At 42.8% G+C, this 11,527-nt stretch overlaps 1 protein-coding gene across 1 annotated transcript in view; it reads left to right on the forward strand.

Annotated features, from left to right (window-relative positions):
- The first annotated feature begins 338 nt into the window (after positions 1 to 338).
- The window catches only part of MCTP2 (multiple C2 and transmembrane domain containing 2), a 173,000-nt gene continuing 161,811 nt past the window's right edge, over positions 339 to 11,527 (forward strand). Inside the window, exon 1 of the mRNA XM_006027694.3 lies at positions 339 to 407. The gene's annotated coding sequence lies outside the window, so the exon portion shown is untranslated. The remainder of the gene's footprint in view (positions 408 to 11,527) is intronic.

Raw genomic sequence — 11,527 nt, forward strand, 5'->3', positions numbered from 1 at the left:
AGTAGTAGCACTAGTCGTAAGAACAGTAACAGCAATAAAACAGTAGCAATCACATCACAAGTCCAGGATAGGAAGAGGAAGGCTAATTGTAACAATAGCAGCGCTAGTAGCAAGAGCAATCCAGTAACAAAACAGCACTACCAGGACTCCTAGCGAGAGTAGCAATACAGTGGTGTTAAGAATAGTAATAATGTTAGTAATTGCATCGGTATCCCCCCGTCCTGTGCCCCCGGGCTTTCCCCACACTTCTCCTCCGGTGCAGGTTTCCGGGCGGGCTCAGGCTCCTCCCCGGGGCTGCCCAGGCGGTCCCTGCCCTGCCCCCGGCTCTCAAGCGCGGCGCGGTTCGGCGCTGGGGGAAGAGCAGCTCCGGCGGGGCCAGGGCAGGGCTCGGCAGGACCCGGCTGCAGGTGAGGATGGGGATGGGGATGGGGACCGGGATAGCGATAGGGATGGGGACCCCGCGGGGCGGCAGGTGCCGTCGGGGCCGCCCCGTGTCCTCCCCACGTCCCTCGGGCTCTTGTCGAGCCTGCAGGTGATGAAGGCTGCGACACATGTGGGTTGGCGGAGCTTTGAACGCTTTGCTTGGTATATGCAGCAAGCCCCGCTGCCTGCTTTCTCTTCCTCCCGTGGGCTAATAAGCAACCGGGTGCCAGCCAGTCCTGGCAGCTTCAACACGTTGCAGTCCATGCGCCGAGAGTGCTCCTCCGCTCCCGGGCAGCAGCGTGGTTGAGCGCCCAAGTTGTCTCGGGTTGAGCACCCAAGTTGTCTCGGGTTGAGCGCCCAAGTTGTCTCGTGCTCGCGCTGCCTGGCTTTCCCCAGAGAAAAAAAATTGGAAAGGCATTTGTATGGGGTTAGGGGGAAACCCACCTTTCTGCCGCTCCGTGAACGCGGCAGGCACCCAGCTGAGAGACCCTGGGGATGACACTTGGTTTCTTGTGCCATTTAAAGTTCTGGTTTGAAGCTCTTTGAGAGGCCCGATTGTTTCTCAGCTGGGCCACGGACCACGTTGCTGGTATCGGTGACTTGAGCGAAAATTCCCACAGGCGTGTGGCGAAAGTCCTCGCCCGCAAGAGGAAAGCGCGCTAGTCTCACTGAAATACCGTGGATGCTGTGTGTGTGTTTGGAAGTGGCACTTTTGGTTCAGGTCAGGCCTAGTTTGCATCAAAGAAGAAGTTTTGGCACAGGTATATGCAGGAACAAAGTTGTTTTTAAAGCGTTTTTGGTGGAATCAGTGCGATTTCTCCAGTTAAAACCAAAAAACCTCCCCAAAAAAACAAGCCAAGAAAAGGCTGTCATTTTCTGAATCTCTTTCTACACCTCCTTAATAGAAATGGCTTAAATTTTTTCGGATATATCCTCAATGTAACACCAAAGTCAAGGGAGTTAGGGGTTCCCTTATTTTAATTAATGCCAATTGATCATTGAATCCTGTGTGTGTGTAGTAAGGCAATTTCCTGCGGGAAATTGATATGTCTGCCTTGGCTGTTTACATGATATTGCAGTGGATTACCTTGTGAGATACCTGCCTTGGGTGACTTTTTTCCTCTCTGAGACTCTGATATCAGTATGAATGGGTGGCCTGGGTGTCAAAGTGCATAAATGGGTTATGCTGCCACTGTTGTTTTTAGTTTTAGGGCAATTAGTACAACAAAGCTCATCTTTTAAGATATTAAAATGGCCTGTGAATGGTAAGTGCGATAGCCCTTAATATATTCAAGACATGTGAGAAGTAATAACAGTTGGAATATAAGTGGGGTGGGGATCATTTTCCACCTCCTCACCCAGGACCCTCAAAACATTTCTGGTGTTTAAAATGTTATTTTATTTTATTATATGCTTAGTCTTATGGTGAGAGAGAGAAGCTGTAGGATCTTTATGTTAAGATAAGACACTGGTGATTAACCTGTCTAGAGAGAAGCACAAATGTAACGTAAATCTCTCATGCCTCTCACTGACTACCGGTAAAAGTTTGCCACCTAAGTGGTATTTAAAAATCATCCCCTCTTTGACCAATGAACAGTACATTGTGAAAGGATTAGTAGCATTGCCGCTCCGGGCAGTCAAAGTAATTATCACTGTACCTGGAACACAGTCAGCGTTAGGTTTTTTCCAGTGCCTTTCACATTTGGCAATATAAGCAACCCATTTCCAACTAACTGAACTGATGACATTTCCCGTACTTGACTGATGGCCAGGACACGTAATTACATCAAATGTACTTGTTCAGGCAAGACATAAGATTGCTGCTTTGGGGTTTGAAGGTTAAAAACAATGGGAACTTGCCATTGCCTTCAGTGGGATCTGGGAAACGTTGTCTTCAGTACAGCCTGGGTATGAACAGAAGTTTGAGAGAAGCAATGCCCTTTGTCTGTAATGCAGTCATTCCAACCCTACCTGATCTACCTCCGTCCTCCTCTCAAGAGTAACTTTGTACACGGCATCTGAAAGCTGCGCTAAGGACAGGAGGTAGTGGGAGGGTGGGAACAACCTTTAAGCCATAACAACTTCAGTGTGGTTTGAGCTACTGTTTGCTTAGTTGTTTGTCAGGATTTATCAGTCTCTACAGCTCAGTCTTGTGTGGCAACCTGAGCTTAGCTTGCCACACAAGTTTAGGATATCCTATATTCAGGATGCAGGCAAAATCTCACACGAGCCAATATACCGTGCACATTTACACATGAATTTAAATGCACTTTTTCTAATGAGCATTAAATTTAGTACTGCCAATGTGAGGTACTAAAATGCACATTCGGCTGCCGTAATGCACCAAGAGCAAAAGAACATGCTTTTTTAGCAATGCTTAGTGTACAGCAGACTGTTTGACTACACAGTAGCAGATTTGCATGGTGTTTTATGCAATGCTTTAATGTGCAGTAAAATAGGCTACTGCACATTAAAGTGCACATGTAGACGCACCCACTGTATACTTGTCTTTGCCCCAGAGGGTGGGCAGTTGGTAACGCTGTAGCCGTGGACTTTTGCTACTGCCATCTCTGGGTTCTTTTCCATCAGTGCCGAGTGTAGTTGCACTCTCTCTTTCTTGGTAGTTGCTTTTGGTAGACTGGTTAGCCCTCTTTTATTCAAGACTGGCTTGGTTTACCGAAGGATAAAACATGCTTAAATACTCAAAATCTGCTTCTTTCTTGTTTTGAGTGGAAAGATGCCCCTGGTTTCCTTGTGCTTGGGCTGGTGTGTCCTGCCATCCCTTCTGCAGTCCCGTTTTCCTCTTATTTGGTGCCAGGGGTGGATGCAGGGAAGTGCAGTGGTACAGTTATACCACCCCCTTTGATTCATAGTCCCCCCAAAGTTTAAAGTAAACTGTCTGGCAGTGGCAGCAGCAAGTGAGTTAACTGACTTCATGGCTCATGGTAATCAACCTGATTCCATCTAAATTCTTCGTTCCACAGGTGGTAATGACCCTCTTTCCTTGTTAATGGCCTTAATGTTCAACTAACCAAGTTATTCTTTCTTCTGCAATTAGCTACTGCGTTAGCTGCTTCTGGTAATCCGCCTCCTATTTTACAGCCCTGCGGACTGTCCAACCTAAAACCATTAACTCACCTGAGAAAATAAATTTCTGTGAAGCAAGGGATGCACAGGGAGCATTGATTTTGCTTTATGTATCTGAAAGAGATGTGTGTTTAATTCTAATGACTTCAGGACTAAAGTAACAACAACTTCTGATGATTTTTCCCTAGTTTAGTGTGCTTTTAATACATTATGTAGATATAGCAAATTAATGCACATTCCGATTAAATCTTATTTGTTTTTCCTTTGATCTTAAATGAGACAATATAGCCCTAGGCCTCTAGCCATTAGTAGTCAAGCTTCTAGTTTCTTTTCACCTGGAGAAAAGATGTTGTGTTGCATGTGATGATGCAACACGCCGTCTGCCCCCTCCTTAGATCCACCCGTGTTTGCTGCTGTTATGTAATATAATTGCATAGATGTTGTTTAAAATCAGTGGAACTGAAATAAAACCTCTGATTTGGAGAATCTGGATTTTGGAATTGGGGATTTCAGTGTCCCCTTGAACCGCAGACATTTCATATATGGGGACATTCTTTGTGGGACTAAGCCTGTGCACATGTCTTTGTAGGGTGGGATTTAAGTGCAGAAGTCTTAGGGAGAGAAGCTGAGTAAAAATTGACCTTCCACAACAGTAGTTCCCTTATTCACATTCAAAGTAATATGAAATAATATAGTACAGCCTGAAAAAATAAATAGTTTTTCCTTCCCTTTTTAAAATAATCTAGGACCTACTTTCCCAAAAATTTTAGATGAGTGAACTACCATCAGCCTTCAGCATTTCTCTTGGACCATTAAGTATGCTTAAAATCAAACTTTTATTGGAAAAAAAATCAAAATTTGCTGTGGCTTTAAGGACCACAAATTAGGAACTGTTGATCCAGGATCTAAACCTGTATTCCCTAGGCAGGCTAACTTTCCATTGACACCTTCGTTCTTTTGGATAAGGACTGCTTTGCACGATTGGACCTAACAATATTTTTTAAAGTATCTGAATCATGTCTAATAGTTACTCCCTAGGGGTTTTTCGAATGGTCACATTTTTATCAGTGGCCAGTACTGAAGACAACCTTACTGAAGGAAAACATCTAAAAAAAATATCTGTGGCCTGGTTTTATACTTGAGAAACCAGAAGTTACAAGTTTTGTCCGTGTTACGAGCGGTAGGTGTGACCACAGTATGGGTAGGCAGGCCTGAACTTACTGCTGTGGCCGGCCTGCAGGAAACCCCGTTTCTCTCATAGGCAGCTGCCCTGTTCTGGAGTCCATGCTACTGCGTCTGAACTGCTAAATCTGTTTGAGCCAAATGGTTTGAAGTCAGCCCATATGTGCCTATCCTTGTTATGATACCACCCCTCTGTTGAAATGCAGATCTGTCTTACATCATTGCCATTATATTGGGATTAACCATGTAGATGCACTGCTTTAACAGAAATCCATGCTTATTAATGCCTAGGTAATTTGCTGGAATTACTAAATGTTTCCAGAAACAGAATCTGTTATTACCACTAAAAATGTGTCTTAGAAGAATTGATTGAAAGGGATTTTTGGTTTCTTTGTTTTTTTTTAAGTTGAGAGTGGTTACTTTCTTAATTTTCCAAACTTATGACTCAAGACTAAAACATCAAGTAAAATACAAGTGACAGCCAAGTTTTTTTAAAAAAAGATTCCTGTAATATTCATGGAAATTAATTTCTGTCTGCTGTGCTGTACTTTCAGACAAATAATAAAGGAATTCTTCTGTTGCAAGGAGCTCAGAGACCACAGCAGAACAAAATGTTTTTGATGCTATAATGGATTTCTATTTGAAATCCTTGTAATCATCAGTGTGATGAAATGATCAATAAGGATAACTGCACTTTGTCATGCATTAGCAGATGCATGATGAACAGGTCCAGGGAGGTGATGCTTCCCCTCTATGTGGCACTGGTCAGGCCGCAGTTGGAGTGCTGCGTCCAGTTTTGGGCACCGCACTTCAAGAAGGATGTGGATAACCCTAAGAGGGTTCAGAGGAGGCCACTTGGATGGTCAGAGGCCTGCAGGCAAGGCCTTACGAGGAGAGACTGAGGGACCTAGATCTCTCCAGACTTTACAAGAGAAGGCTGAGAAGCGATCTTGGGGCTGCCTATAAATTCATCAGGGGAGGGCAGCAGGGAATAGGAGATGCTCTATTTACTAGGGCACCCCTGGAGTAACTAGGAACAATGACCACAAACTGATGGAGAGCAGATATAGGTTGGATATCAGGAAGAACTTCTTTATGGTAAGGGTTGCCAGAGTCTGGAATGGGCTTCCAAGGGAGGTGGTGCTCTTCCCTACCCTGGAGGGCTTCAAGAGGAGACTGGACAAGCACCTAGTTGGGGTCGTCTGACCCCATTACTCTTTCCTGCCCAGGGCAGGGGGTTGGACTCGATGACCTACGGAGGTCTCTTCCGACACTAACATCTATGAATCATTTGTTGGTGTTTGCCCACCTAAGATTTTTAATATTGATGGGCACCCTGGTTGAGAATCACAAAATATGGAAACTACATGGGGAACATACCATTGTTTTGTGCTCCTTTCCTATTTTCTTACAGTTGGAGATTAGCCGCTAGAGTAAAGAGAGCAAGCCCCATGCTTGGAGGGTGAAATTCATTCTGCTGTGAAGAGAAGTTTTACATTATTTTAGAAGAGCACAATGGCCTAAAGGACCAGGGTTATTTAATCTGAAGAAGTGAAAACTGAGGGTGGGATTTGATAACAGTCTTCAAATACAAATTCAAAGGGTGATTTATAAAGACGATGGAACTAGTCTATTCTCTGTGACTTCAGTAAACATGATTAGGAGCAATGGCTTCAAGCTGCAGCAGAGGAAATTTAGGTTGGAGAGTCAGAATTGTCTGACCATGAGAGTGGTGAAGCACTGGAACAGGCTCCTAGAGAAGATGTGCAATCTCCATCCCTGAAAACTTTGGAGAACAGGTTAGCCAAACACTTGAATGGGATAGTGTATTCAGGGATGGTCCTTCCTTGAACAGGGGGCTGGACTAGATGACCTCCTGAGGTCCTTCCAGCCCAGTTTTCCTATGATCCTAATTAACCTGTGCATGTAAACATCTCCAATAATATTGTGTTGCTTGTGGATCAGGTGCCAGCTGTGCTTCCGTGATGACCTGAGGATAATTGCATATCTTGATGTGAAACTAAGAGGTTTGTGTTATGCCACTATTTGCATCTCTACCCAAAACAAATCTAGGCAGTTGAGGTTACACAGTCAAATATCCAGAGCTTTACTTTTCAAAGCATATTACATATTGAACTTGTTTTCAAGCAGTTAGTGATATGTGTTCATAAAATTATAGTTAGTTTGGCCTTTATAACCTGGTGCTGCAAAAGACAGAGTGCTGTTAAATATTCTTGGAGAGGCATCATTTCACAGTTCAAGAAACACTTGTTTTGTGACTAAGCAGAAAACAAAGCAACACAAAACAGTGCAGGGATCAAGGTACAAATAAAAATCATCAACGTGTGACCTTACAACGTTTTAAAATAAAAAGCAAATATATGTTTGGGAAGGTTTTGTTTTGGAGGACTTGCACATTGACAGGATCATTATTCTGTAAATACTGGCTGCCTCTTTCCCAATTGTTCTCTCTCTTTGCTGAATTAGGACCTAATTTTAAAGGTGTTGAGTACATGCGTCTTGCTGACTTCAGTCGCTCAGTCTGAAAACCTGAAGCCTTAAGGGATACGAGGTTCTTTTTACTGAACTGGTAGCGTTCCAATACAAACTCCATATGGTCTTGCAAATTTCCTGATATCTCATGTTCAAGACACGAGCAAACACCTTACGTGGGCAGAGGGGATGTACTGTGTGCTAACCTTTGCCCTGGAGAATAGATGGTAACATTGTAGCCTTGGATTTTTGCTGGTGACCCTTATTTTAAACTAGTCTGTAATGCTTTCTACTTGTAACTTGGGTAGGGAGTGTTGACGGTTTGATCTAGGCAGTCTGGAGATGGGTTTTCTTTGTGATTAACTGCGGACATCACCTACATCTGCCATTGCATAGGTTCCTTGGGTTAAATTCCTTTTTATTCCCACAAGAGTGAATTGCTGCATTGTTGATAAAAATAGTTGTAACCTAGGCTTTGAGATCTGCTTTGATTTTATTTTTTCTGGCTGAGGGAAAGAAGGAATATCTTATTCATCTCCTTTCCTTGCTGGGAAGTATTTGCAGCCATGCAAGAACAGAACTACATGTCTGTTCTTACAAAGTGAACATGTAGTCTGAATTGTAATAAGGAAGTTGAAATGTTACATTAGCTAGGAGCTTTAATTTTGCACAACCTCTATTGTCTTGCTAGCTCGAAAAAAGGAAGCCTCTTTCACAGTAAGCTCCCTCTGATGCAAGATCTCAACCAGAAAAAAAAAGAAGAAAGAAAAACAGATTTCCTGCTGTTTATAACGTTATGAAATTATAGAGCAGCGGTAGCCCTAGGCTTTTTTCTTGGCTTTACAAGAATGTAAACTGCCTATCCTCTGAGTCAAGGATTGGTGCACTGTACATCCCATCTCCCCGTGGGATGGGATTTGCTCTTATTTCTTTTTCCTCATTGGCTGAGATGGAACCAAGTGTGGAAGTGGAACCAATCAGGCCATGTTCAGGACTAGTATGCAGACTCCAGGATGATGATGTCCCTTCCCTTGCCCACTGGTGATGGAGGACTACCAAGATATCGGTATTGATTTATAAGAAGCTACAACCAATACCAAGAATTAGGAGTTGGTGGTGATGTGCTGGGAGGCAAAATGCTTCCGCAGGGCTCAGTTCCTTTTACTGTGTTGCATCTATCATGATGGGGATGGGCAATTGCTTGTCTCTTCCAAGGGCTTCCTGCTATTATTTCACAGTCTACTATTTTCTCACTTGGCCAGTTCACCATGTTAATTGGGCTACTGGGAAGATGTGTGGAAGTTTTTGGGTGTGCTGTGTCAGTAAATTGATGGTTCCTAGTCTCACAGACCCACTCATTTTGAACCTACCTGTTTAACCTTTCTTGTAGTAACACACTCTTTACCAGTAGTGTTCTTGATAATATTTAAGAAATGTCACCTACAATTTAAGTCCTCACTATTTGAGAACTGCTTCCCCTCCTATTCATAATAGCACAGCCCTCTCAAAAGAAAGAGCCAACAGTCCTGTGCTTTAAATAGGTGAAGGTAAGAATATTTATTGTAAGGGACTCTGGAAATGGCTCCCCAAGCTTAGATTTGCTACTGTAATTCTCAGTCTGCTGTGAATCTCACCTGTTGACAATAGTCTATTTTAAACAGTGGTGACTGGAGAACTGAGTGGGGTTAAGAAGGAATGGGGTGGGATAGGAAATGAAACACTTTGGTGGGGGAAATTTAGTAAGTTCTGTTCTTCTAAGGTCTCTGACATGGCTTTGGATGAAGCTTCCATGCTTGATTTACTTTGTGCACATAATTTGTCAGGTTCAGTGAAAAAAAAATCTAAATAAGCATACCTAACTCGGACCCTGTATAGAGTTACCTGGATTTAGTGATACAGAGTTAAGCTGTATTAATGTTCTTTCCTGTATCTCCCACAGAGAAGTGTCTGCAGAATCAACTGAGTACTTGTTAATGCTTATTAAGTACTAGGCTTTGTTCCAGGGTTTCTGTTCCTGTTTTTCATAAACCTCTAATAGTTTTGAATTCAACTGATGCTTATAAGTCACCTTGGATTGATCCTAGTTGTTCTTATTAGAGCCGATTCTTACCCACGTTAAACAGTGGTACTTGTAGTAATATAACGTGTGGTTTTTCAGGCCCTAAATCTATTGCATTTGTTTCATTGCAGATCACTTTAAATTGTACTCTAAGACCCTGATTCAAAGCCCATCAAAAGTTAATTTTGCATCCCTCAGATATTAGATCCGGACCTTCTTCCCCATCAGTTCAGAAAGTTGTGGTAGCTTTTCTGGTCTTTGAAAGTTCCTGGTGTCTATTATCTACCAGGCAACCAAGGATACCTCACAGTGATGTTAATTATTAGTTAATTCATCTTATAGCTCTCAGCAGAGCAAAGCTAGGAAGGGACAAATATCTCCTGTTCTGTACTAAAGCCAGACAACCTCATAATCCATTTAGCAATGAGCATGCAGTTCTTATTTCAAGACTGGACACCTTCTGAATAAATATTGAGCAAGGAAAGTTGATCTACATCCAACACACTTCCATAAATTAAGGGAACTATGTGCGCAAGCTTGCTGGCTCTTGTCAGTGTCTGCTAGATAGACCTAGGCAGCTAAAGTAAGGGTAATTCTGAAATGTATGAGCAAAATGAAAGTCATTAGAAAGGCTAATACATCCACTGAAAGTTTTGATTTTAAACCTGCAATGACTAAGCTTTGATGCAAAGAACTACGAGGAAGTAGTGTGGTTGTGGTATTCACTAGGAATAAAAACCTGCAGTTAATAAGCTCTGTCTCTACTTTGTAATTATTGGGCATGTATAAGCCTCATCTTTGTGTGTGTGTGTGTGTGTGTGTGTGTGTGTGTATCTACATATATCTCGATCAATATATATCGATCGAGTCCATTTTTCGATGTCACATCAAATTCACACGTTCTGGAACACAAACACACGCATATCTATATATCTATATCTGTTCCAGAATGTGTGAATTTGATGTGACATTGAAAAATGGACTTGATCGGTAGACATTGATTGATCTGCTGTAAAATATCCTCTTTGAGCACATGGTGTAATCTGTCCTGGACTTTCTACCTGGGAGATGTACTTTTGCATACTGATGACTTTCAGCTAAGAAAATCCTGCTTCTAGCAGTTCATTGTGATTGAAATGGTACAACATTCAGGGACCTCCAAATCTTAAAGCATTGGTGATGCACTATCTTTGTTTCAAGTAGATGATAAGAAAATAGGATGTAGATGCAGCTATATTAAACATGGGGTGTCAGCCTTTATTCTCTTGGGTGTTTTGTTTTGTATCCTTGACTTAAAGTAAGGCTGTTTAGCAGCTGAAGTGAGAAGTAAGGCTGGATTTATGTGGTATGTCTTGTTCTTAAGCCAGGTCTTCTGACTCTTGGTTCAGTGCCAAGAACATCTTTTCTGACATAATGCTGAGCTTCATAATTTTCGTTCTTAGAGCTCAATACCTCAAATTCAGGAGGAATTTCTGCAAGAACAAAATTTCAGTCTGAGTAACACCTCTTAAGAGGCCCAACGAAAGAAACTGAGATTGAGCATGTAAGACATGCAGCATTGTAAGAGAAGATATAATCATGCTGTAGCGAGAGAGATTTGATCGAAGGAAAAAAATAGCTTGTGGAACATACCAAATCTAAGGCAGAAATGGAACTAGGGCTAGCATCAAGGATCAAGGACAACAAAAAGTCCTTTTTTAAATGCATAGGGAGAATGAAGAAGGCTCCAGGTAATGTGGGGCCCCTGCAGGATATGCTTGGCAAACTGGTGGTTGCACCAGAGGAGAAAGCAGACCTCTTTAACAATTTCTTTGCCTCTATTTTCTTGTGCAGGGACTGGGACTCCTCTACCAAGATTCAGGATGGACTTGGGAGAAACTCTGTCAAGACTAGGGTCAGGGAGGACCGGGTTAGAGAACTTCTGGAGGGGCTGGACATGTTCAGATCAGCAGGTCCAGATGCTCTCCACCCCAGGGTGTTGAGGGAATTGGCAAGGGTTATTATGGGGCCCCTGGCACGGCTTTATGAGTGCTTGTGGTGCTCTGGCCAGGTGCTGGACAACTGGAAGAGGGTCAGTGTGGTCCCCATCTTTAAAAAAAGGAAGAGGGAGGACCTGGGCAACTATAGGCTCGTTAGTCTTACTTCAATCCTGGGGAAGCTCTTTGAGAAGATTATCAAGGAGCACATTTGTGATGGCCAGCAGCGGGGATGATGCTCAAGGGAAACCAGCATGGTTTCATTAGGGGCAGGTCCTGTCAGACCAACCTGATTGCCTTCTATGAT

The sequence above is a fragment of the Alligator sinensis genome, unplaced genomic scaffold (genome assembly GCF_000455745.1).
Source record: "Alligator sinensis unplaced genomic scaffold, ASM45574v1 scaffold857_2, whole genome shotgun sequence".
Lineage (NCBI taxonomy): Eukaryota > Metazoa > Chordata > Crocodylia > Alligatoridae > Alligator > Alligator sinensis.